General features: G+C 35.4%; 1 pseudogene; it reads right to left on the bottom strand.

The window, feature by feature from the left end:
• Positions 1–27011, bottom strand: part of LOC105706615 (asparagine--tRNA ligase, cytoplasmic-like) — a 60869-nt pseudogene extending 33858 nt beyond the window's left edge.
• Positions 27012–27982: the final 971 nt, after the last annotated feature.

Genomic DNA, 27982 nt, shown 5'->3' with positions numbered 1-27982 from the left:
TTTATAATACTTTGTATCTTCATATGTAAAATTAAGGTAATAGTAACATGTATGTCTTTATGGAGATTAAAAAATATATATTAAGATGTCTGATGCATGACTCTGCAATTTATTTCCTGTTTGGCCCCCAGCTTGGTTCTTCAGTAAGAACCACCTCTTCCTGCCTATGGAGTGGTAAAAGTAAAAGCACCCCGTTGTTGCTGATCTCTGGGTCCCTCGATATCCTCTACTGGTTCCCTTAATTGTGACCACAACTCTGTAAGTTCCTACGTTAATGTTTCTTGAATCTTCTTATTTGTCTTTTGTTTTGTGCTAGGCTCTTGAGTGATACCGGGTCTATAAAGGAGTAATAGTCAAAAGGGATTAATTTTTGGTGGTGTTGGTGGGTGTAGTTGTATTTGTAGGAGTCATAGCAGCAGTGGTAAGAGTAGTATCAGCAATAAGAAGACTGACAACTTCTTCTACTGATGCTATGAGCAGAAAGACCCAAAATATGAAAGAAAAACAGCTACAGCCAAAGAGTGCCTAAAATGAATACAGCATTCCATAAGATAAGAGGCAACTTTAGACTATAACAGTACTGCATTATCAAGAAAACTAAAGAAAAAAATTTCTGAATACTAAAATTTAAAGTTTTGGATACAAAATGATTAGTTGATGAATTAATTAAAAATAGTAGTGACAAGAAAAATAATAATGGAAAAAATAATATTACTACAAAATATAAGAACTTTTAAAACCAGAACCCATACTGACAATTTTTAAAATAAAATTAGTAATGTACTTCAGAATCTAACTTTTAAAATACTAAGGATGTTTTAAAAATAAGAATTGTAAAATAGATGTAAGAATTCAACATATGGATAACTGATGATCTGAAAAACAAAACAGAAAAAAACTATTCAATGAAATATTAGGATAAAAATACTTCAGTTAATTAAAATGGCCCTATAATTTAGAGGTCTCACTGCCCATAGTTGGAAGGGGAGAAAGATTACACTGGTGAATCTGATACTCAATGATTTAAAAAATCATACATTCCGCAGTAGAAGCAGCAGATCCCTAAAAAGTAAGCAAATGAGTTTATATTAGACTTTTCAGCAGTTTTGGGTTAAAAAAAAAAAAGCAACAGAACAATATTATTAACAAGTATTGAATATAAAATTATATCCAATTAAATATTAAATCAAGTTTTTTGCATGTGAAAACTTTGAAAATGAGCTCCAATACATGATTTTAAAAGTTCATATGCGTCTTGTAAAAAAGAAATTATTTGAAGATATACTCTGGACAGAAAATCATGCATCAAAATAAGGAATTCACAAATAGGCAAGCTAAGGAACTAAACACGTAAATACTGGTGAGTTTAAGATGTCCACAGAAAATATAGAGTGGAAGGATAAAAGGTGATAATATTGCTTTAATTTCTTTGTATTTCATGGTAAGAAACTATATATATATATACATATATATATATATATATATATATATATATATCTTTACTCTCAAATTCACAGAGAGCTATATTGAAATTTGTATAGGTAACCACCAATGGAAAATGTTAAAAGAGTTTGTATCTTGCAGATTACTTATATGAATGTGTAGGGATATGGGCTAGCAGTCGAGGGTGTCAATGATGCACACACAGGGTAGAGAAAAAAAATAAAATATAGTTTATATAGAAAACTATCAAAAACAAAGGAAACACAAAATGAGGATGTCAAATGAAATATGCCTCTTTAATAAGAATTGGAAATGAAATAGTCACCTTTAAAATAATTATTCTCATTCAAAAAATGAAAGTTAATTATATGCATTTTAAAAAGAAGAAACCAGAAGTGAATATTTCAGAAATAAAATGAAAGAATGCTCCAAACAAAATCAAATGAAAAACCAGTAAGAATCATGCTATATTCAACAATTTGATTATGATATGCTTCAATATAGTGTTCAAATTTCTTCAGCTTGGTGTTTATCAAACTTCTTGAATCTTGGGTTGGCAACTTTCATCAAATTTAAAAATTTTCTGATCATTAGTTCATTAAATATTTCATTCTGCTCTTTTCTTTTCCAGGACTGAAAATACACGTTAGGCTGTGTGATATTGACCCACAGTTCACTGGCACACTCATTTTTGTTTAGTCTTTCTTCTATCTGTCATTTTAGTAGTTTTTATTGTTATGTCTTCAAGTTTTCCAGTCTTCTGTAGTGTACTATTTATTTTAGGTATTTTATTTTTCATCTTTAGAGTTTTTATTTGGTCTTTTTATTTCTTTCATTTCATATCATGTTCATGCTTTTCTTTACCTTCTTGACTAGATCTTTACAATAACTCTTCAAATATTCTTGCTTAATTTTGTCATCTGTGTAATTTTGAAGTCTGCTTCTATTCACTTTTTTCTTTCTGGCTATGGGTATATTTTCCAACCTCTTCGCATGCCTGGTAAGTTTTGATTGGATGCTGCATATTTTTCCCTTTCTGTTTCTTGTGCTGGATCTCATTTTTTGTGTGTATGGTTGTTGTTTCTTTTTAATAAAACTTGGTGCTGGAGTTTTTGCATTCCTTTAAATATTTTTGGTCCTTGTTTTGGAACCAGGAAGTTACATGAAAACAATTTGATCTTTTCAAGTCTTGCCTTTAAGGTTTGTTAGAGCAGGTCCTGGTGAACCTCTAGTCTAAGGCTACTACTGAGGTAATGATTTTTTGAGGACTCTTGATTGATGCTCCATTTATTACAAAAACTTTACACTCTGGCCTTTGGGAGCACAAAACTATGCTTGGCCTTTTGTGAGCTCTGGGGATTATTCTGTTTACTCCTTTCCAGCAGTTTTTTTTTGTCCAGCCTGTGGCTGTTTTCTTCTACACAGGTGCAGATTAACATTGAGCCAAAGACTTGAGAGGACCTTTGAGCCGACATCAGGGCTCTCTCTACACAGCTCTCTTCTCTCTGCTTGTTTGCCTTACAAATTCTATACTTTCTTGAACATCAAATGCTATTTCTTCAACTCAGCAAGACTGCCAAGTTCTATTGGGGTTCCCCTTCCTTCTAATACTGTTCAGAAACTTGCTCGATGTTGGGGTATTTAAAGATCTAAACTCACATGTTTTCCTTCTCTCAGGAATCACTGTCTTAAGTTGTCTGTGGTTCAATGTTTGAAAACCATTGTTTTATGTATTTTGTCTGGTGTTCTAGTTGTTGAATTTGGGAGATAAATCTCCATCTATGTTATTCTATCATGTACAAAAGCAGTTCTCATGTTAATATCAGACAAACTTGTATTTAAGGCCAAAAGCATTAAATTGGAGAAAAAAGTTACTTTTTATTATTCAAATTTATAAGAAAACATAACTGTCCTTTTATTTGCACTTTACAGCTTTTATTTATTACACAAATATTGAATGTCTACCATGTGTCAGGCACTTTTCTGTTACTGGACAATTTGAAAAGTGAGTCAATATTCCTGCTGTCAAAAAGCTTCTAGTGGAGATGCAGAAAGACATATGAAATTAGCAATAAAGAATGCTGTAGGAAGATGTAACGTAGGGTGATATAATACAATCATCTATCAGACAAGGGATTTCTGGGATGCTATTATTAACCATGCATAAAACAGGAAGTAGTACATTCCAGAAAGTGGGACTATCTAGCAGAGATGCTCTAATATGTGAATGAGCTTGTACTGTCTGAGGAAGAAAGAGATGACCAGTGTAGTTAAGTGTACTGGGGAAGGGGGAGATGGTCACTGCTGCCAAAGAAAGGCATAAGTCACATCTACATACTTTGTAGGCAGAGTTAAAGTGTGGACTTACTCTAATTGAGGCTGGGACAGAAATCTGTTGGGAGGTTTTAACAAAGAGGGCTGGAGAGTTTAATGAACTTACTTATTTTCTACAGCTCATTCTGAGTTTTATGTGAGAAGCAGGAGTAGAATCAGGAAGATCACTTGAGAGTTGATTTTAGTAACCTAGGCAAGAAGAGATAGTGGGCTTAGATTAGTATGGTATAAGTAGAAAGAGTGGGAAGTAGATAATTTGGAATTTGTGTGGAGATACAGTTATCAAGACTTAGTGTTGGACTGGATGGTAAAACTTTTGATTTTTGGTTTGAGGAGCTAGGTTCATGGTCTTACCATTCATTGAAATGGAATAGAACATAGAAATAGAAAGGAATGAGAGAAAAGTCTGTTTGAGAGATATCAAACAAAGAATAACATTAAATACAATGAGAAATATAGACACAGCAAATGAAGAACTCTAAAAGATTTATCTCCATATTTTATTGACCAAGAAAAAAATAAGTGAAACTATAAAGACCAAATTCTAGCTAATATAACTTAATTTAATATTTACTTAACTCTATACTACTTCAAAAGAGAATAAACTTTTTTTCCAAAGGCTTATCTTAGATAACATTCATGTAAGTTAACTGTATATCAGACCTGAAAGGAAACATCAAAAAATTTGAATGTATAAAACTAGTAAAATGAGATTTTCAAAAATCATAGCATAATAAAATAAAAATAAATTAGAAAATTAAATTAAATTTAATATCAAACACTTGGAAGTTTTAAAAGTATTTTCTAAATAAACATTGGATCAAAAATGATCTCATGATTGTAATACAAAAAGAAATAGAAAAATATTATTAAAAATCATCATCCACCTATGGGGAATTCATAGATGTACTCAGAAACACCCATAGCTTTGAATATGTTTACTAAAAAATAAAAAGAAAAGTATATCAATTACTTAACTGAAAAAATAGAAAATGATCAACCAAATAAATACTAGAAAAACACCATAAGGAAAAACTCATGGCAAAAAAAAGGGGGGGTGTGTGGCTAAAAAAGAACAAAATGGCCAGGTGTCTTAATTCACACCTGTAATCCCAGCACTTTGGGAGGTTGAGTCAGGCAGATCACCTGTGGTCAGTAGTTCGAGATCAGCCTGGCCAACATGGTGAAACCCCATCTCTATTAAAATCCAAAAATTAGCTGGGCATGGTGGTTCGCACCTGTAATCCCAGCTACTCGGGAGGCTGAGGCAGAAGAATCACTCAGGAGGCAGAGGTTGCAGTGAGTTAAGACTGCACCACTGTACTCCAGCCTGAGAGAGAGCAAGACTCCAACTCAAAAAAAGAAAAGGACAAAATGAGAAATCTAAGAATAGTTTATTGGAAACGCCAACACATACACAAAGCATGAGCTGAAACAAAAATTACAAAGTTATACGGTATTAGAAAATACATAAAAGAGATGAAAATATGCTTCACACACCATATAGTAAATGAAAAATAACTGGTCTAAACATACAAATTTCTAGGAAAACATGAATTACAAACTTGAGTCACAAAGAAAAAGGAAACAAATGAGAAAATTATCTAATAATAATCATCTAACTTCTGTCCTCTAATTTGTTTTACAGCTCCAAGCCACAATAACCTCTAAGTGATTTTAACTGTTCGGTACCATGAAAAAAGGGAGCAGTCTTCATAGTGTTTTGAATGAAGTCCGCCAAAACCTACAAACAATATTTTACAATAAGAACTGAAAGGGGCAAACTTTTAGTGCAGTCCTGCTTATATATATTGATGTAAGTATCTACCTAAAATATTAGCAATTAGAATTCAAGAATACATGAAAAACCTTACAAATCCATAGTCAACAAAAGCTCATTCCAAGGATGCTAGTTTATTTATTATTAGGCAATCTGTCACTACAAATGACTATTATTATAATGAGTGAAGGAAATACGATTGCTAAGGTCTGAATATTGGTGTCCCTCTAGAATTCATACGTTGGCACCTAATATCCAGTGTGACAGAATTAAAAGGTGGGGCCATTTAATCACTTTTAAAAGAAGTGGTTAAGTTGTAAACCCAAAATAGAATACTAAGCCCCCAACCAACTGAATGGACTCCTTCTTGGCCAGAGACCCCAAAGAAACCTGAAAATCTGAATTCCCAGCCATGATGGTGAGAAGGGAAGTCAGACATGTCTTGTTTTATCCTCTCCCTTTTGGAATTTAGCATTAAGGTTAAAATGGAGAGCATATTAAAACTAACAAAACAAACTCTTTGTGGCAACAAGACAGCAAATTATAAAAAAGACCTAAGGCCATGCAAGGCCAAGGTTAAAATCACACCCTACAAACCATAAAACTGTGTTTTTTGTTTGTTTTAAATTAACCTGCTATAATGTAAAGTTTACTTTCCAACCTGACTCTGTTATAGCATCACATGATAGATAGCAGACCTTGAAGGAAATAAAATATTTTACCCCAAAATATATTTATTTGACATATTTTTAAATGGCCCTACAAAGCCATCTTCTGGGGGTAACTTGCATCTATAGAGAATCTCTATTAATATGACCAGGCCCTTCCTTTCCAGGCCTTTCAGAGATCTAGAACACATTAACTGAGAGTCTGACACATTTACAAGTCTGAATAGAGACATTTTCTACTTATTCTCTCTGAAGGCTATTACCTATGAGGCTTCATCTACATAGTGAGGGCCTTGGCCCCTAAAATCCCCTTGTCTTAACTCAAGCGTTCCTTTCTACTGACTTCAGGTCTTCAGACAATAGCCACTCTCAACCAGTTGTGAACAAAAGAATCCCTAAAATCCACCTATGACTTGTAAGCCCCCATTTTGATATGTCCTGGCTTTTCAGGCTGAACCCATGTATACCTTCCATGTATTGATTTATGTTTTGGCTGTAACTCCTGTCTCCTCAAAATGTATAAAATCCAACTAACCTGACTACCTTGGCATCACTTACTCAAGGGTTCTTAGATCTGTGTTTACTCCAAGCTATGGTCACTATTATTGGCTCAGAATAAACCTCTTTAAAATATTTTACAGTTTCTTTTGTTTTGTTTTGTTTTGTTAACGAACCAGTGAGGGCTCAATTAGTGCCATTATAAAAGAGGTTAAAGGGCACATCCTTGCTCTCTTTCCTGCCATGTGAGGAAGAGAAGAAGCCCTTACCAACCACCGAATTGGCTCCTGCATTGATCTTGAACTCCCCAGCCTCCAGAACTGTGAGAAATACATTTTCATTATTTATAAATTACCCCGTCAAAGGTATTTTGTTATAGTAGCAGGAACAAACTAAGACAACAATCACGCCCACATATTTCCCAAGAAGGATTTGGTAACACTCAATTTAAAACACTCTCATTAAAAAGGCAAGATTTTAAAAAAAAGTTTAGTAGGATAAAACTACATGGATTATATGGATCGGTGCCTGACACACACACGTGTGGTATATATTCTATTCGTAAAACTAATAGTCTGTGTTGGGCTTAACTGTGTATCTAAAAAGGCTAATTATAGGAAAGGTGGTCAAATAAACTTAAGAAATTATCCACTTTAAATGACCTTCTTAAAACTGATAAAATATAAAAAACACAATGAAAGCTCTGAGACACTGTATAAAAGAAATTTGTTCAATTTAACATAAAAACTAAAAAAATCTGAGACCATTTTTCTCAGCACATCTATTATATACTGTGAAAGACTGTTCTGTCATTGTTTAGCATTAAAATTCTGTACCAGAAAAGTTTCATTAAAGTTAAGAGCATCATTGCCATGACAATTGGATTAGAAAATAAAATAAATACCTCACTATTAAACAAAAGAAAGTGATCACTTTTCTAGATAAAATGTTAAATATGCTTTCTTGAAAAATAACAAAATGAACATACACAAATATAACTTTTTAAATAAAAGATAACTTATTAGAAATAAAAGTAAATATATAAGCTACAATATTAAAAATATGAAATCATCTAGATAATTATAAACTTAGAAATACACAGAACTATATACTTTTATATAGTAAAATGTATTAGAAAAGAATAGTTATAAAAATAACTGAATGGTTCAAGAAGAGACTTACATTAATGAAAAAGATGATTATTCCAGAGAAACCATGGAATATTCTCATATGAATATTCTCATATGTATGAGAATATAGTGACATAATAACTGGATAGCTATTGGGAATAATAAAAATATCCAAAACAAATTTTGAGTGGATCAAGTATTTAAATGTAGGCAATCAAGTTCTAAAGTTATTAAATTAAGTATAAGGCAAAATTTGTATAATATCTTGTTTGGGAAGTTCTTTCTAAGCTTCTAATCATGTTGCAAAAAGGAAGAGAAGAAGAGAGAAAGTGAGAGAGCGGGAAAGAAAAGAGCGAAGAACTTTGCCTGCCAAAATACAATAAATGAGTTTGAAGATAACCTCTAGGAAAAGTATTTGTAATTTATGTGACAGATGGAGAGTTAATTCTCCAATTTTGGTAAATAGATTAAAGATAAAATACAAATAATACACACCATGATAGGAAAAAAGGCAAAGGAGTTGAAAGGTATATCAGAAAGGAAAAATGTAAATGATCAATAAACATGTGAAAGGATATTCTACCTTTTAGTAATCACATAAATGAAAATAGCAATGAGTATTTTGAAGTATGACATACATGACAAAACTCAGTATTTGTAAGGTTTGGGAGACTTAGATCTAGACCCACTTAGTTGAGATATACATTTCACCAGTTTTCCTAACCACCTTTAAAATATTTATTAAAATGCAAATACAATCTTTTTAAGTCTAACAACACAATCACTATGAATAAAACCAAGAAAGCAATTTCGTATGTCAACACGCATATGTAAGGAGGGTGCATAGTTTTTTGTGGTGTGTTCTGTCAGTTTTGACATCAGCATTCTGATGTCTCCGATCAAAGAGTTTTAAAGATTTTTTCTTTCCTCATGTCCCAAAATATTTTAGTGAAAAAGTAAAAAAAACTAAAATAACCTATCATTAACATTGATGGTGTAAATATTGACATTGTTGAGTGAAAAATAGCATATGAGAAAAGAGTATGGATTGTGCATTTACATAAAACTGCGTATTCTTTTCTATGTGTGAGTGTATATCCATGGAAAAATATACTAGAGATCAAGAATCATAACCATCTAATAATAGTCTTCAGCTTTTTACCCTGAGCTGTCAATTTGAAGTAACTTTTATTTCTTCTTAGCATTGTTTTCTTAAACAATGACTATGTACTACTTTTATAATTAGTAATTAATAGTGAAGTACTTTAACTTTGGGAAAAAAGTGATATGTCTATATAGCTTCATTTTTAAATGGAACAGAAAATGATGATGAAAAAGGCCTTTGGATTTAGAAATTTAGAGGCCACCAGGGACTTCTGAAATAGTTTCAGAAGAATGATGAGAAATGAAACCAGATTTTAAGATTTTAAGGAAACACTTGTCAGAGAGGCAGTAGAAGAGAGAAATTTATCAGACTATTTTTATTTTTCTTCTATTAACTCCTTTACATTGCTTTGATGTTCTCATTTCTTTTTTGTAGTTCAAAATTAATGTCCTCTTCTTCCTTACCTGTGAGCTGGCCTCTGGTGAAAAACGTCAAGCTTCCCATGTCTTTACTTACATCTCACTAGATGATCTATGCCACTTCCCCACAAAAAGAAAGGCAGACATAAGAAATATGTATTATGTAGTTTAAAAATACACAAACAAGGTCTTGCATAGAAATATCATGCATTGGGGTATGAAATATACTCATTTAAGTGCTACTTTGCTGTCCATTCTCAAAATGGAGCCCTGATTCTTTAATACTGATTATCATCCTTCATTGTTTTTGTCAAATTCCCTCAGTCCTTCACTGATTTCTCTATGACCCGCTGGCCTTCTTCCATCTTTTACACTTAGCCCAGCCATTTTCCTTCTCTCTTTTTATCACTGTTTCTTCTTTGCTGCACCTATAGTAATGTAATAAAACTGAAGGCCTTGAGTTGTCCTTTGAGTACAAAGGTTATGAGGTAGAATAAATTATTGTAATATATGGTAAACATAAGACATTTTAAGAAAAACAACAAAGGGTGAACTGAAGAAACAAGACTACACAGAATCAAGACACCATTGATTAAAAAATGATATGCACTGTGAACATAGCCAAGTCATAAATGAGACGTGTTTATCCTTTTTAAAAACAATATTGAGGTAAGGATGATCCTTTTGGCAAGAGGAGACTGCATCTGTATTAGATAACAGTAATTAGTTTTTACTGATAGTAAATTGTAGTACATTTTCTGTTTCCTCCCTATTTCCTCCAAGCCCTATTGATTATATGAATTCTGTGTGACTATTTGAATCAGTTCACTTCACTCCATCTCCACCAAAACCACTCACAGAGTCTACAATAGAAGCCTCCTGAAGCTTTCTCTGACTTTAATCTGGATCCCCTCTAAAATCCATTCTATACACAGCAGCCAGTTATCTTTAGCAATGTTAATGTAACCATAATAATTATCTGCTTTAAACCCTTAAAAAGCTTTTAATATTATTTAGAAAAATATTTAAATTGTTAATAGGGCCTACGAGTTTCTGCATGATCTGGACTGGGCCAGCTCCCTTACTCACTGATCTTACTGGTATTCTTACAAGGGCTCCATGGCCAAGTACTGCTCACCTCAGGGTTTACCCATATGCTGCTCTCTCTCCCTATGATTCTCTTCTTCACATCCTTCAACTGGCCCAACTCTCCTCCCTCAAGTGTAAGCTGTTCCATTCGGAGCTCTTCCCTTTACACCTGTGGGAGATACTATGGGTTCTCTTGCTCTGCACCTCTTTCAGCCTCCTTTGCTGTGGCCTCCTGAACTCAAAAACTGAAAAGCTCCAAACTGTATCTCCCATACTTCTGTGCTGCTGAGGTTCTGAAAGTGACTTAATTCTGAAAGTGAAAGTTTGCCAAATAAAGGCCCTCATTAGTGATTTGAATTCCAAACTCAGTTAACCAGAGAGAAAAGCAGGGTTTAAGCCATTCATTTTTATAGTGCAGATCTCAGCAGAGGGGATGTAGTTCTGGAGTCAGCAGCAAGAATACCAGCTCTGATTCTGGCAGGAGTAGTAGTTTCCTTCATTGTCTAGTTATGTGGTGTGGCTTTAAGAACCATTCATGACAGCTCATTGTAGGGTCTGTGGCTTTTTATACTCATTCTGAAAGCTATTTAATACTCGGCAATGAATTCCTTTAACTTTAGCTGGTGCATGGCTCCTCCTTAATCTAAATCAGATTTCTCTGTTCTAGCCTGGAATACATCAGACATTTCTTAAAGAGCACTTGTCATCATTTGTAATGTACTCATGTGATTATCTGTATCTGTCACTAGATGCTCAGCTTTATGAGAATTTAATAGATGCTTAATACATATTTGTTGAAGAAATGAACAAAAAAGCAAAACATATTAAGATCCCTTTATATTTATTACCAGATTACCTGCTTTCCTTTGGTTCCAGAACTGTGGGTACAATAATTGGCTGTGGCTATTATTAGTTAGTGAATTTTCCTATTATTCATTTTGATTATATCCAAAGTAATCTTATTTCACTTTAGCAAGACAAACTCTACTAGAAGTTCTTTCTTGAAAATGATCTTATTACAGTGATTAAGGTTAAACTAAGTTTCCTTAGCATCCACTCTTGGATAGAAAAGAATGTGTGTTGCAGAGAAAGTGTGTAAATAGTTAAGCTCAATAAGTCAGGAATGAGATTTGGACAACTAGATTAGTGTGTTCTGATCAAGCAAAGTGTTCTTCAAGTTTTCCGATATTCAACTGGAAGAAGGAGAAAATCATTAGTGACAGGTAAGAGCAGAATTATTATGGAAGCATGTGTATTTTCCTCAGTTGTATCATATGCCTTTCCTATTGGGTAAGTCTCAAAATATATTTTATATTAAAGGATAAAGCATATTTAGATTTAGAAAGTTATACGATGCATTCCATCTCATATGAAGATTCAATGGGCAGACACCTTAAAATAAGATGAAGCAAGAGTAAATGAGACAGCTGAATCATGCGAAGAATGAATTACTCAGGCTTAGGATGCTTATCTTGGATGACTGGTATTCCCTATGCAGATCTAACCCACCTCTTAGTGATGTTTGAAGACAGCAAACTTGCTCCTCTTCCTGGGATAGAAGTCAATAAAATTATCCACCTAGGAATTCTCTATTCTGTAATGTTTCACTTGTGATAACAAGCATATTTTAATGTTATTATTAAACAAGAGTTTATTTTATTTATTTAATTTTTTAAATGTTTGTGGATACATAGTAGGTGTATATATTTATAAAGTACATGAGATGTTTTGATACAAGCATGCAATGTGAAATAAGCATATCACTGAGAATGGGGTGTCCATTCCCTCAAGCAGTTATCCTTTGAGTTACAAACAATCCAATTACACTCTTTAAGCCATTCCAAAATATACAATTAAGTTATCATTGACTGTAGTCATCCTATTGTGCTATCAAATAGTAGGTCTTATTCATTCCTTCTATATATATTTTTGGACCCATTAACCATCCCCAGTTCCCTTCACATTTTAAAGTGGTGACTGAGGGCTGCCTGTCTGATGTCAGGGGCCTGTCTCTTTTGTGTTTGGGGTTTTGCACAGATTCTAACAGTTAGTGGGAATTGTATTATTTGTTTTGATGAACTTTAATCCAGTGTGAAATAAATAAGTTATATTCATCACATTCTGTCTACTCAGCAAAGAAGTATATAAACAAGAGTTTTAAAAACAGAAAACCATATTCAACTTCAGTAAGGATTGAAAATACTCTTTAAGGCAATACTCATTATGAAGAAAAGAGATAACAAACTTTTATGGGGTTGACAGCTTAATTTTTCCAGCCTAGAAAATTTTTGTGCTTCTGTGCACTAAATATTACCTATTTCTGATAACCCACTGATTAAATATGTATTTTCTACTGATTGAAATACATATTTTAAATAAGAAACCAACTGAAACATTTTTGAGAGAGGCAAATAAAGTTAAATCATATATATATATATATATACACCTTCTCTCTAGGAGAGAAAAAATGTTCAAGGAAAATTAAATCAACCTGTTCTATTATTGTGACTACATGGTAGAAGTGTTTCAAAATAACACATATTTTCTACATTAATGTTCTTTGTTGTCAACTTTTCTTACAAACATGCAGTGAGAATTATAAAAATATAAAATAATGATAATTTGAAGTTGCTTTTTGTTCACAAATGTCTAACTTCAAAGACTAAGATCTGTTCTACAGAGAAAAATGTTAAAAGCAGTATAAAATATTATAGGCTCCCCTGACCCCTTAGGATTATTAATGATGCTATTTAACTGTTAGCATATTACAGGTACTCTTTTTATCAAGTCTGAAGAAAGAAGTAGAAAAGTCACTCAGTATTTGTCATGAAGGCTATTTACAGTCTTGGGTGAATAACTGACATTTCACAGAGTTAGCTGTGTTTTAACAAATTGATATTCTTCATATAGATGATGAAAGAGTTTAAATGTTTAAAAGTGAATTTAATCAATGTAAGCAATCCACTCATTCATGAAAATTTAAAAAAATTGGTGTTTACTGTGAGGTGGAGTGTATGCTTTTTCCATCCTCCCTTGCAATTGATGATTTACTTTATGGGGGTGTGTGTTTTATCTACAGTAGCAAATTGAACATGGAATCAAAATATGTAATTTTAAGTGTTAGATGTGTCATTAACTAATAAAATAATCTTGAGTAACTAATTTAAAACTTTCTAAACCTGGGATTACTCGTATCGAAAATAGGAACACATTGTAATCCTACCTACCATGTGAGATAAATGAGGGCTTAAGAATAATGTAATGTTTTTCAAAGCAGTATGTACACCATCAAGTTCCATATCAACATACCCTTACAGCTCAAACATCATTGCACCATTCTCTATCAATGAACTTTAAAAAATCCACTTTCTTTTCCATATAAGGATTTCTATGTTATGCATGAATGAGGAAAGCCATATTGCAACTCATTCCTATAAATGTTGAAGAGTAAACAAAATGAAACAAAGTTTGGGTTTCACATTTTAACATGTAGTCTAATCAATAGATGAAATTTGGGTTTTCTATGAAGACAACAACTCACCCTCTTCATTATCATCTAGCTAAGACTCTTGTCTTTCTCCTCCAGCAACACCTACTAGTTTTACCTGATCACTCCTTCACCCAAGTCTTTGCACCTGCCAGTCTGTTTATTCTGTCATCAGATAATCTTCCTAAGTGTGATTAGATTATTCTCGTATTTATAAATGTCCATTAATTTCCATTTGCATAGAAGGTAGAAGTTGGTTTTAGAAAGTTCGTCTTAACTTGCTTCTGATTTTTACAAGATGAGAATTACCCAAAGCAGAAATATTCAAGATTGATGTAAAATGTCAAAGAAAAATTGACTTTTATTTATACTAGTCTGAAAAATTTAAGAATGTTGTAAATTATTTCTTAATATCTGACACTTTTTGAACAGTACTCTTTGCCAACTGTGTAATGTTTTTCATACCAATGCCATTTTTGTTATGTAATATATTACTTCCAAGTAAGAAAATTAAAGCATAAGAGGATCAAATCGCAGGACCTAGAACATACAGCTAATAAGCATTAGTTATATGTGCTAGATTCCTGAACTCTACCATAGTACTTTCCCTTTATTATTTTTTAATGATTATAATCCTTAGGATTTTTTTTCTAAATAAAAAAGTTATGAGAGGGAGGTGGAACAAAATGGCCAAATAGAACCCTGCAGCAATTGCCTGACACCACAAGACAACCAAATTGAACAACTAGCCAAGGAAGAAAGCAGCTCCATAGAAACAAAAATTCAGATGAGTGATCACAGTATCTGTGACTCTTGCTGATTCACAGGGGTACAACTTTGGTGGTCTTGGATAAGACACAAGATTCTCTCTCCAAACCATGTGGCTGCTGCTGGTGGTGGGAGGAGGAGTGGTATTCACAATTTAAGACTGTCTTTCCTACCTTTTTCACTGCCTCTATCCTTGATATAATATTAAAACTAGATAATGCTGCCTTTGTGAATGCCAGCATTACATTTGAATTCAGTGCTGCCTGTCACAGTGGAAAGCGACTCAGTGCAGAATTCAGCTGGCATTCACAAAGAGAGCATTGGGACCAGCCATAGCCAAAGGGAATCATCCATCCTAGCAGTCAGATGCCGAGTTCTCTCTTTAGGCCTACTACCTCAAGCTAAAGCACTCTGGGGTTCTAAATAAACTTGAAAGGCAATCTAGGCCACAAAGACAACAATACCTGGGCAAGTCCTGGTGCTCTATTGGACTTAGAGCCAGTGGACATGGGTTTGTGTGACTCAGTGAGACACCAGCCAGGATAGCCAAGGAAGTGCTTGTGTCACCACTCCCCCAACCCTAGGCAGTGCAGGTCACAGCTTTAGGAGAAACTCCTTCCCTTTGCTTGAAAAGAGGAGGACGGAAGAGTAAAGAGGATTTTGTCTTGCAACTTGGATACCAGCTCAGCTACAGTAGATTAGGGTACTAGACAGCGTTTTGAGGTTCCCATTACAGGCCCTAGCTCCTGGATGATGTTTCTAGATACACCCTGGGCCAGAAGGGAACCAGCTGCTTTGAAGGGAAGAACACAGTATTGGAAATATTTATCACTTGCTGACTAAAGAGCCCATGGGCTTTGAATAATCAGAAGTGGTAGCCAGGCAGTACATGCTGTGAACCTTGAGTGAGACCCATTGCCATGCTGGCTTCAGTTGTGACTCAGCACATTCCCAGCTGTGGTGGTTATGGGGAGAGACTCCTTCTGTTTGAGGAAAGGAGGGGGAAGAGTAAAGGGAACTTTGTCTTGCACCTTAGCCACAACAGGGTAGAGCACCAAGAGGGCTCTTGAGGTCCTCAGTTTCAGGACTTGGATAGCATTTTGGACTCATCCTGAACCAGAGGGAAACCCACTTCCCTGAAGGAAGAGACCCAGGCCTGGCAGCATTTACCATAAGGTAAACGAAGACACCTTGGGTCTGGAGTGAACATTGGCAGTAGTCAAGCAGTATTCTCCATGGGCCAGAGGCAGTGGTGCATGGGGAGAGCTGTTTTCTGCTTTAGGGGCGAAGAAGGAAGAGTAGAAGGACTTTGTCTTATGGATTGGGTTCCAGATGAACCAGAGCAGAATCTGTGCTTAGAGCACTAAGTAGATTCCTAAGGTTTCCAACTCCAGGTCCTGGCTCCTGAATAACATTTCTGGACTAAATCTGGTCAGGGGAGGAGCTCGCTTCCCTGAAGGGTAGGACATAAACCTGGCTGGATTCACTACCTGCTGACCAAAGAGTCTTGAGCCTTGAGTGAACACTGAGGGTACAGGCAGTGGTCACTGGGTGAGATCAGGTGCTGTTCTGTCTTTAGATTTGACCCAGCAACTGGGGTGGCCACAGGGGTGCTGTATCACCCCTTCCCCGGCTTCAGGCAGCTCAGCATAAAGAGACTCCACTTGTTTGGGGGAAAGTAAGGGTAGAGAACAAGAGTCTCTGCCTGGTAGTCCAGAGAATTATTCCAGATCTTATTCAAGATCACCAAATTGTACCCCTATGAGTCAGCAAGAGTCACAGTGTGACTAGCTTTGGGGTGCCCCTTAATGTAGATATGACTGCAGTGACCAAAGACTTAAATGACAGCACTCAAGTTTCTTTGAATACCTGGAAAGCCTTCCTGGGAAGCATGGGTACAAACTAGCCCAGACTGTGAAGATGACAATAAATATTTAGTTCCTCAATGCCCAGACAACAACCAATATCCATAAGCCTCAAGACCATCCAGGAAAACATAACTTCCCCCAATGAACTAAAGAAGCTACCAGTGATAAATCCTGGAGTGACAGAGATTTGTGAAATTTCAGACAACAAATTCAAAATAGCCATTTTGAGAAAACTTAATGAAATTCTTTATAACACAGAGAAGGAATTCAGAATCACATCAGATAAACAAAGGAATTGAGATACTATTTTTTTAGATTTTTAAAATTAATATTAAAATTTTATTTTACTTTAACTTCTGGGATACATGTACTGAATTGCAAGTTTGTTACATAGGTATACATGTGCCATGGTGGTTTACTGCACCCATCAACCCATCACTTAGGTTTTAAGCCCTGCATACACTAGGTATTTGTCCTAATGCTCTCTCTCCCCTTTCCCTGCAACCCCCAGCATGTGTGATGGTCCTCCCGCAACCCCGAGTCCATGTGTTTTCATTGTTCAACTCCCACTATGAGTGAGAACGTTCAGTGTTTGGTTTTCTGTTCCTGTGTTAGTTTGCTGAGGTTTTAAAACTCTAGCAGAAATCGCAAAGCTGAAAAATTCAATGCTGTACTGAAGAATGTATTAGAGTCAACAGCATAATTGATCAAACAGAAGAAAGAAGTAGTGAACTTGAAGACAGCCTATTTGAAAATACAAAGTAAAAAGAGATAAAAGAAAAAAGAATAAAAAACAATGAAGCATGTTTACAAGATCTAGAAAACAGTCTCAAAAGGGCAAACGTAACAGTTATTTATGTTAGAGAGGAGGTACAGAGAGAGAGGGGTAGAAAGTCTATTCAAAGGGACAATAATAGAGAACTTTCCAAACCTAGAGAAAAATATCAATATTAAAAAGAAGCAGAAGAAAAAAGAATCTGCTTGGTTAAGAAGAAAAAAAAGTATTTTTCTAAAAGCAGCAAGAGAAAAGAAACAAATAACCTACCATGAAGCTCCAATACATCTCAGCAGACTTCTCAGTGGAAACCTTATTGGCCACGGGAAGGTAGCATGACATATTTAAAGTGCTGAAGAAAAAGTACTTTTATCTTAGAATGGTATAGCCAGTGAAAATATTCTTCAAACATGAAGAAAAAAATAAAGACATTCCCAGACAAACAAAAGCTGAGGGAGTTCACCAACACCAGACCCGTCCTATAAGAAACGTTAAAGGAGTTCTTTAATCTTAAAGAAAGAGATGCTATGAGAAATAAGAAATCATTTGAAGGTACAAAACACATTGGTAGTAGTAAGTACCCAGACAAATACAGAATATTATAATACTATTTGTGGTGTGTAAACTACTCATATATTGAGTAGAAAGACTAAAAAATAAAGTAAACCTATCAAAAATAATAACTACAACTTTTCAACATAGAATAACAAAATATAAATAGAAGAAACAAAAAGTTAAAAAGTGAGGAGAATGAAGTTAAATTTTAGAGTTTTTAAAATTAGTTTTTCTCTTTATTTGTTAATTACATTGTTTGTTTTTGCCACCAGTGTTGTCATCAGTTTAAAATAATGGGTTATAAGAAGTTATTTCCAAGCGTCATGGTAACCTCAAATCAGAAAACCTACAAGAGATACATAAAAAATGAAAAGCAAGAAATTAAAACATAATACCAGAGAAAAATCACCTACACAAAAATAAAGACGAGGAGAAAAGAAGAAAGAAAGGAAGAAAAGGAGAGAGGGAGGGAAGAAAGGCCACACACAAAAAAAGAAACCAGAAAACAACAAAATGGCAAGAGTAGGTCCTTTCTTATCAATAATAACATTAAACGTAAATGAATGAAACTCTCCAATGAAAAGATATAGAGTGGCTGAATAGATTAAAAAAAAAAGATCCAATGATCTATTACCTATGAGAAACACACATAACCTATAAAGACACGCATAGGCCAGACACAGTGTCTCATGCCTGTAATCCCAACACTCTGAGAGGCCAAGCTGTGTGGATCACTTGAGGGTCAGGAGCTCAAGACCGCCTGGTCAACATGATGAAACTCTCTCTCTACTAAAAATACAAAAATTAGCTGTGTGTAGTGGTGCATGCCTGTAGTTGCAGCGACTTAGGAAGCTGAGGCACAATAATTGCTGAAACCCAGGCAGCAGAGGTTGAGGTGAGCCCAGATTGCACCACTGCAGGCTGGGTGACAGAGTGACACTACATCAGAAGGAAGAAAGAGAAAGAAAGAAGAGAAAGAGAGAAAGAAAGAAGGAAGGAAAGAAAGAGAAAGAAAGAAGAACGAGAGAAGACAGAAAGAAAGAGAAGAAAGGAGGCAGGCACATATAGAGTGAAAATAAAGGCATGAGAAGAGATATTCAGGCAAATGAAAATAAAAAATGAACAGGAGTAGCTATGCCTGTATCAGACAAAGTCGATACCAGCAAAAACTACAAAAAGAGACATAATAGGTCACTATATAATGAAAAGGGGTCAATTCGCCAAGAAGATATAATAATTGTAATTATATATGCACGTAACACTGGAGTACTCAGATATATAATGCAAATATTACTAGACCTAAAGAGAAAGATGGGCCTCAACACAGAAATACCTGGATACTTTAACACCCCATTTTTGCTTGGGAAAGATTATCTAGACAGAAAAATCAACACAGAAACATCAGACTTAATCTGCACTATAGACCAAATGGACCTAACACACACGTATGGAATATTTTACCCAACAGCTACAGAATACACATTGTTCCTCTCAGCACATGGATTATTCTCAAGAATAGACCATATGTTGGACCATAAAACAAGTCTTTAAAAATTAAAAAAATTTGAAATTATGCCAAGTATCTTATCTGAACGTAATGGAATAAAACTAGAAATAAATAACAGGAGGAATTTTGGAAAGTATCCAAACACATGGAATTTAAAAAGTATGCTCCTGAATGACCAGGGGATCAGTGAAGAAATTAAGAGGAAACCTGAAAATGTTATTGAAATGGTCATGGAAACACAACATACCACAACCTGTGGGATACAGAGAGAGCAGCACTAAGAGGAACATTTATAATAATAAGCACCTATACAAAAAAAGTAGAAGAACTTCACATAAACAACCTAATACATCTTAAAGACATAGAAAAGCAAGTGTAAAACAAATCCAAAATTAGTAAAAGAAAAAAAATTCAAAGAAATAAGTGAAATTAAAATGAAAAAACAATACAAAAATCAATGAAATAAAAAGTTTTTTTTAAAAAAGAGTGACAAATATTTAGCCAGACTAGCCAAGATAAAGAGAGACAAGATCCAAGTACATAAAAACGGAAATGTGAAAGAAGGCATTTCAATTGACACTGCAGAAATTCAAAGAATTGTTAGTGGCCACTATGAGCAACTATATGCCAACAAACTGGAGAAATTAGAGAAAATAAATTCCTAGACACATACAACATAACAAGATTGAACCATTGTTCAACTGAAGAAATCTAATATATCATAAAGAATTCCTGAACCTGAAGACTGCAGTAACAAGTAATGAGATTGAAGCTGTAATAAAAAGTTTCCCAGTAAAGAATACCTAGAACCCCATAGTTTAACTGCTGAATTTTGCCAAACATTTGAATAACTTATACCAATCCTACTCAAATTATTCTATAAAAATAGAGGAGAAAGGAATACTTCCAAACTCATTCTATGAGTTCAGTATTACCCTGATACCAAAAATAGACAAAGACATGTCAAAAGAAGAAAACTACAGGCCAATATCTCTGATGAACATGAATGAAAAAATCTTTAATAAAATAGTTGCAAACCTAATTCAACAACACATTAAAAAAAGTCATTCATCATGACCAAGTGGGATTTTATCCCAGGGAATGCGAAGATGGTTCAACATACACAAATGTATCAACGTGATACATCTTATCAGTAGAATAAAGGAGAAAAGCCATATGATCATTTCAATTGATGTTGAAAAAGCACTTGATAAAATTAAACATCCCTTCATTATAAAAGCTCACAAAAAACTGTGTATAGAAGGAACATACCTTAGCATAATAAATGCTGTATATGACGGATTCATAGCTAGTATCATACTGAACGGAAAAAAACTGAACACCTTTCCTCTAAGATCTGGAACACACAGATGCCAATTTTGACCACTGTTATTCAACATAGTACCTAAACTCCTAATTAGAGTAATCTCACCAAGAGAAACAAATACAATTTGGGCATCCAAATTGGAAAGGGAGATTGAAGCCAAATTATCCTCATTTGCAGATAATTTCATATTTGGGAACAACTAAGGACTCCACCAAAAAACTATTAAAATAGATAAATAAATTCAGTAAAGAGTTATTAAAGATAATATTTTGTTTTTACTTTTTATTTACTTAAGCTTTACCAAATCTTTTTATTAAATACCAGTTCATTTTTTATGGCTAGAACATGTGTTCAATTTTATTTCCGCTTTGTGGAATTCAAAAAAGTTTTGTCAACATTTTAAGATCACCTGAAAGTTCCATGTATTTCATTTGTATGATAGAATCTTTTTTCTTTTTAACATACACATTGGCCGGGCACTATGGCTCAGCCTGTAATCCCAACACTTTGGGAGGCCAAGGTGGGGGAATCGCAAGGTCAGGAGTTTGAGACCAGTCTGGCCAACATAGTGAAACCCCATCTCTACCAAAAATACAAAAACTTAGCTGACCGTGGTGGTGCGTGTCTGTAATCCCAGCTACTCAGGAGGATAGGCAAGAGAATCGCGTGAATCCAGGAGGCGGAAATTGCAATGAGCCGAGATTGAGCCATTGCATTCCTGTCCGGGCGACGGCGTGAGACTCTGTTTCAAAAAAAGAAAAAAAAAAAAAAGAAAGAAAGAGAAGAAAAGAAAAAGAAAAATTTAAGTGCTTTTAAAAAATCAATAATATTAGTAGCTACACTGAAATAATAGCAGTCTATTTCTTATTTTTCTAACAGTCTAATATGGCTGTGATTGGTCTGGTGGTCTGTTCTAAGAAGTGACTCAGGGATCCAACTTGCTTTTGCCTTCCTAGGGCAGTACTATTCAAAGTGTGACAGTCTACAAATTGCCTGTCTGCAGCAAAGAAAAGGAGCTTGTGGCAGAATATAAATCAACTGTATAACTAAGCATACTGCTTAGTTTTGTTGATGTATTATTCATAGCCAGACTTTCTCAATGAAGGAAGCAGTGCCTGCCTTAGGACCTTAGAGTCCTCTACTGTTTTGTCTACATCTTATTTGCAGACTAGGGAAAAGAGAAAGCAGAGATCATCGTCAGGAGTCTTCTTTTAATAGTAACCAGGCTTAGACATGACATGTATTGTTTTGCCCACCTGTCAATGGTGAGAACTCACATAATCTCATGCAACTATAAGACAGGTTGATTAACCATAAGACAGCTAATTGCCCAGGAGGAAAAAAATTGATTTTTATGAACATAGTAATCTCTTTCATGACCTTTTCTCTATTTTTCATTCTCCATGCTCATTACAGAAATATTTGTATCACTTCTCTCTCTGAATCATATTAGTAATACACTGTACATATGCAATTACTTCACACTCAAGAAATAAGGGTGACTTTCAATCAATACTTATTTTAAGACACATAATTTGTTCTGTTTTCTTCATCTGAAGTATAAATAAGGAATCTCATATACTCAGTTTATTTGTACTTAAAAAAAAGATTGGCTGGGTGCAGTGGCTCACCCGTGTAATCCCAGCACTTTGGGAGGCTGAGGCAGACGGATCACGAGGTTGGGAGTTGGAGACCAGTCTGGCCGACATAGTGAAACCCTGTCTCTACTAAAAACACAAAAAATTACTCGGGTGTCGTGGCCAGTACTGTGCTTGATCTGTATTGTTTGGTCAAAGTCTTCAACTTGTCAGGGGATTTTGAATAGCATACATCAATTTTCAAACCTTTAATCTGACCCTGATTTGTATCTTTAGTAGTTCTACTTTATATAAAATTGTGTATTTTGCAATAGATTAGAGAATTTGGGTTAAAAATATAATTTCTTGATTGTTCCCCGATGTGGCTGACATTGATCTAGAAAATAATATTTCTTTCACTCATTGAAGACATATGGTTTAATTTTTTCTCTTTCAATGACCAGCATGGGTCTTGCAAAGCAACTTGAAGCAATACATTTTCAAATTTATGATTCTTAGAGAGCCACTTCAATTATCTCCAGACATACAAACAAACCCATATTTGCGGTAACTTAGCTTACCACAAATCTCTTTGGTAACCTAGCTTAAAGTCAGGAACAGAAACAGAAAAACTAGTGAGCCATAAAGATCTGAGGGAGTGAGTTTGTTGCCACCGGCCTTACAAGGATGAATAATTTATTTTATTTCTCAGTTCAATTCAAGCAATTGTGATAATTTATGATTGATTTTACATTTTAGAAAGTAATTGTAATCATTTGTCTAAGCCTCTTTGCTGCAATATAATGTAGTAATTAGCTTGCCATATTTGAGTAGCTTTGCCAATAATGCAAATTTCTGATTTGTGGCAGAATTCATGTCACGATGGCAAAACCCAGGCTTGGCTTCTAGAAGATGCAGTGAAGCTCCCTTATCTACATTTTGGAAATCATAAGAAAGAAAAAGTAATGACTCCATAGTAGCTGAAAGGCTAATACTTGGATACTATATATTGCACATTTTCAAAGGTGTGGTTGTATCATTTATACAAATTCTTTTTTCTTTTTTTTTAGTTTTTACTTGTGTTCATTTATTGACTGCTGGGAGTACAACTTATTGAGAATACATGACATGCATTTGGGGGAGAAATTAAATCTGAAATGAAGCCATTCAATAAGTCTGCTGTGAGTTAATAAGGTAGCACAGATTAGATGTAAGGACAGAGTGGTAGCAACTAAAACAGCCACTTACAGTTGTTATTAAGATTCCAGCTGCAAATTCTTTCGGAACTTATTTATTCTTAATTACTTAGGAATTACCAGGAAAGAGGGAAGATCAGTCTGCCTCTTTACCTTAAACTAATGCTAAGAGGGAATCTGGGAATCACTGAAGACCTCTCCCCAAAATTATGCTCTTACTTCAACACCTTTAAGGCCATTCTGTTTTTACAAATTCTTCCATAACAATTAGTATGCCTCAGACTCATAAGCAGCTACGCAGACTTAGAAAAGATTAATAACTGATGCAAAAGACTGTATTCATTTGATTCCAGTGTCTACTGCTGAATTATACTGTGGTCTAATATGAGCAAATTTTTATACCATATTGCCAATTTCCCCTCCAAGATTTTTGTTTTAACTCATTGACGCAATAAAATAAATCAAAGAATTCCAGGTACACTTAAAAGGACAGAAAGATTAAGTTACTGGAATATCTTAGACCATGATCTAAAACTGTTGAATTACACAGATATAACTTGAATAAAATGATTAACTTGAATGAAATGAACAAAATGCTGAAATGTATCCTAACTACAGTTTCATGCCAGATATTTCTCCCAAACTTTGTAATGGATATTTTTTCTTAAGATGACAACCTTAATATCACTCGATGTTCAGGTGATTTGGGGTACTTTTTATGGTAGCAGAAAGAAAAAAAGAAAGAGAAAACCCTAATGGAATGAAAAAAGGAAGATTTTGGCTTTTTGTTTTCTTTTTAAAAGAGGCAGCCTGTTTTTTTTTTTTCATAATCTTTCCTCTGCACTTCTGGAGAAACGGGCTATGGCTTGCAGCGCGGGACAAATCGAGGGTATAAGCACACGTCTCGGATGTGATACCTATTCAGAACTCACGTTAAGAATCGTTCCAGGCCCAAGCCATAGCCTCCATGTGGACATGTGCCGTGTTTTCTCTGATCTGTATACCAGTAATAGGGCGTGGGGTCGATCCCTTCCCTTTTATAACCCGCCAGTATTTCTTCACTATTCCAGATACGCATTGAGCCTCCCACAAACTCACCAACATTGGGCATCAACACGTCAACAGATTCAGTAAGACGGGGATCCTCAGGACATCGCTGCATGTAGAAGGACTTGATCTCCACAGGAAATCGACACAGCAAGATTGGTTCATTAATGGTGTCTGTCATCAGTCTCTCAGGAGCTTCTGGGATATCTTCTCCAAATTCATAGAAAGTTCCATCTTCTTTCTTTATATCGTGTTCTTTTAGCCACACGATAGCATCTGAATAGTTCATCCGTTTGAAAGGCCGTTTGGGGGGCTTAAAGTTCGGGTTGAGCTCATGCACTATGCTGGCTACAGGTGACTTCAATACTCAGTCTTGAATCACAGACCAAATCCTCCAGCCGGTTCAGGAGGTCCTCAAATCTCAGGAAAGGATACTCGGCTTCCATGTGAGTGTACTCAGCGAGATACCTTCGTGTTCTGAACTGTTCTGCCCGGTATGACTGTGCGATGCAAAAAACATCTCCCAGGGCTGGGAGGCAAGTCTCCAGGTACAACTGAGAGGACTGAGTCAAAAATGCCTCTTCCCCAAAGTAGTCAAGCTTGAAGAGTGTGGAGCCACCTTCTACTTGTGTTTGCACTAATGTTGGAGGAGCAACTTCACAGTATCCCCTATCAAAGAAGTGACCTCTAAAGCACCTGGTGATTATGGATCGTGCTCTGAAGATTTTGGACATGTTTTCTCCTCGGAGCATCATGTGTCTGTTGTTGAGCTGGACGTCAATGTCAGACTCCTCATCGATCAAGTTGTCAGCTCCTCCAGCGGGGGCCAAGCCAGTGAGTTCCCAGAAGTCACAACTCAGCTCATGGCCACCTGGAGCCTGCTTGCCCTCTGGGGTAAGATTCAGCGTTACACTGCAACGCTACTCTCCGTGGACAAGAGTACTCCATTGTAGCACAGACACAACTCATCCGCCAAGACACACTGAAGAAAACCTGTTCCATCTCGCAACACCAGAAACATTAAATTCTTTCCTTGCCTACGTAGCCTGTGGACTCAGCCAAACACCTTTACTCTTTGGCCTCGATATCCTTCTAACGCATTAATCTTCACACATTTTGGCTCTGGGAGACTTGGATCGTTTTTAATGGTAATCTTCTTCGCTTCTTCCAGGTTCTTTTCTCTTCGTAAATTATCTTCTGCCTCTTTCTTATCCCGGGAGTCACTCTTCATTTGTTCCCTATGCCACATCTTTTTATGCTCTTCATCTGTGATTTAGAAATAACATCCCACCTCTCATTTTCTTTTTGTGAATCTACGTAAATGGTAGGAAATGGTTCTTTTCCTACTGTCATCAAAGCCTTTAGACCTGTTTTAAATGACTTCTCCTTGGTTCCATCTCCCGTGGCATCATCGCCCTCTCGTTCAGAGATGTACAGCTCTGCTGGCACCATGCCTGCAGTGGCCGTGATCACCTCCAAGGACCTATACAAATTCTTTTTTAAAAACCTGACCAGGGTGTTTGTATTTAGGTGCCAATCACTGTTTCGCTTCTGTTTTTACTTATTAATCCTAGCATCAGAAACAACCAGTCTTTTCAATATCCCATTAGACCTATTGTATAATGTCAGTGTTATTTAGAAGCACTTGGGACTATTTCAAAGCTATTACAAGAACTCAGTTTTCATTTAATTTATCATAATATGACAATTTTCATCCACAGTTCCTGGGGTATAACTCAGAAACACTTTTGTATTTTCAAACACAAAATACTTTTTCAGTAGGGGAGAGTTTTAAATTGTGAAAAGTGCTCCATATTAAATATTTAATTAATGAAAAAAATTACTGGGCAGTCCAGGTATTCATTCCTACATATCTGTTCCACACATTGAGTATTCTCTGGTGAAGGGACACAGCCTGTCTAAACCATTGAACTCATCTACAAAGGTTTATGATAGTTTCCTGTATAGGCAGTTGACATTTTTGGTCCTTTTAATTTTCTATTCCGACTTTACTGTACCCTAACATACCTGAGATTCTTAAGAACACCCTGTATTTCAATCCCCCTAAGGATCTAAACTGAATATTGGATGCATATTGGGGGTATAGCTTACACTTTCATTAAGGATAATGCCTAGGGAACATAAGTACATATATACACACATAAATCCCTCCAGATCAGTCACTTTAGTTCCTATTCCTTCTTTATCTCATTCTTGGCCCCACCTTTGAGTCTTAAAACTTTTTCTAGTTCATTTTCTGCCTTTCAGAAACTTAAAGTCATGTTGTCATTTGCTAAGATGTCTATTCTATTTTTAACATTTAACTCTAAAATACTTGCCAGTTCATGCCCCAAAAGAGAACTTAATTTATTGCACTTTAAAGTTACTATCTCCTTTTTTCTCTTGCTTGGCTTGAATACCTCTACCTTCTGGTTTCCCTTTCTCCAACCCAACCACTTGTGGAACCCCCTTTCTGGCTTCCCCAGCCCTCCCCCAACCCCCAACTTAGTCTGTCAGTTGCCAACGTGGCAAAGAGCTCTCATCTGTTAGCTGACAGCTGTGACTGATTAATAATGACCAACCATCAGGAGAAGTGTGTGCAGAAGGCTGTAGAGGCTGTGTCCAGGATCATGAGGTAGGAGTTGTAAAGCCAACAGTTTAAGTTTGCTGAGGGTATGGTCAGGTAGAATGAAGAGAAGGTACGCATTTGCACTCAGCCTGCCCTGCCCTGCCCAAGGGCTGCTCTCTGATATAGTCTAGTCCAAGTGCCTTAACAAACAGTGAAATTTTATGCAATGTAAGATACCATTTTCATTATTCATCTTCCTTTGTAATACAGAAGGCCTACTTCTTGGCAAATGGAAGATTTTAGTGATGATACATCCTGGAATAAGTATTGTTTCACTAACATAGATAACAAAACTAGCAATTTGAATATAACCTGACCACTTGTGTAGGAGGATGTATATGCGACAAGAATCAATTATATCTAAGGCATTTTCTACCAGTGTGATACAATGGCTCTTAGATAAATTTGGAGATATATTTCTATTATTAACCCAAAGGTAGGGAAGATCAGGAGTTGGCAAACATTTTTATGTAAAGGGCTAGATAGTAAATATTTTAGGCTTTGTGGCCACATATGAAATTTTTATCACGTAATTCTTTATTATTAACAAATCTTTAAAAATGGAGAAAACATTCTTAGGACATGTGCCACACAAAGTCTGCCAACTTCTGTTTTGATCACAAACATCAAGAAAACTGTTCTACATACATCTTCATGAACTTGCTCCCCTAGACAAGAATATTCTCACTAAAATGGACTAAACTTCAAAATGTCAACAAAATTAAAAATATATCCCAAGATAATATGATAGGAAAAATACAGTTACAGTTAACAAAGCTT

Source organism: Aotus nancymaae, unplaced genomic scaffold, assembly GCF_030222135.1.
Source record: "Aotus nancymaae isolate 86718 unplaced genomic scaffold, 86718_ANA_hifiasm-v0.15.2.pri h1tg000019l, whole genome shotgun sequence".
In the NCBI taxonomy this organism is placed as follows: domain Eukaryota; kingdom Metazoa; phylum Chordata; class Mammalia; order Primates; family Aotidae; genus Aotus; species Aotus nancymaae.
This window is presented reverse-complemented; position numbering and strand designations above follow the sequence as displayed.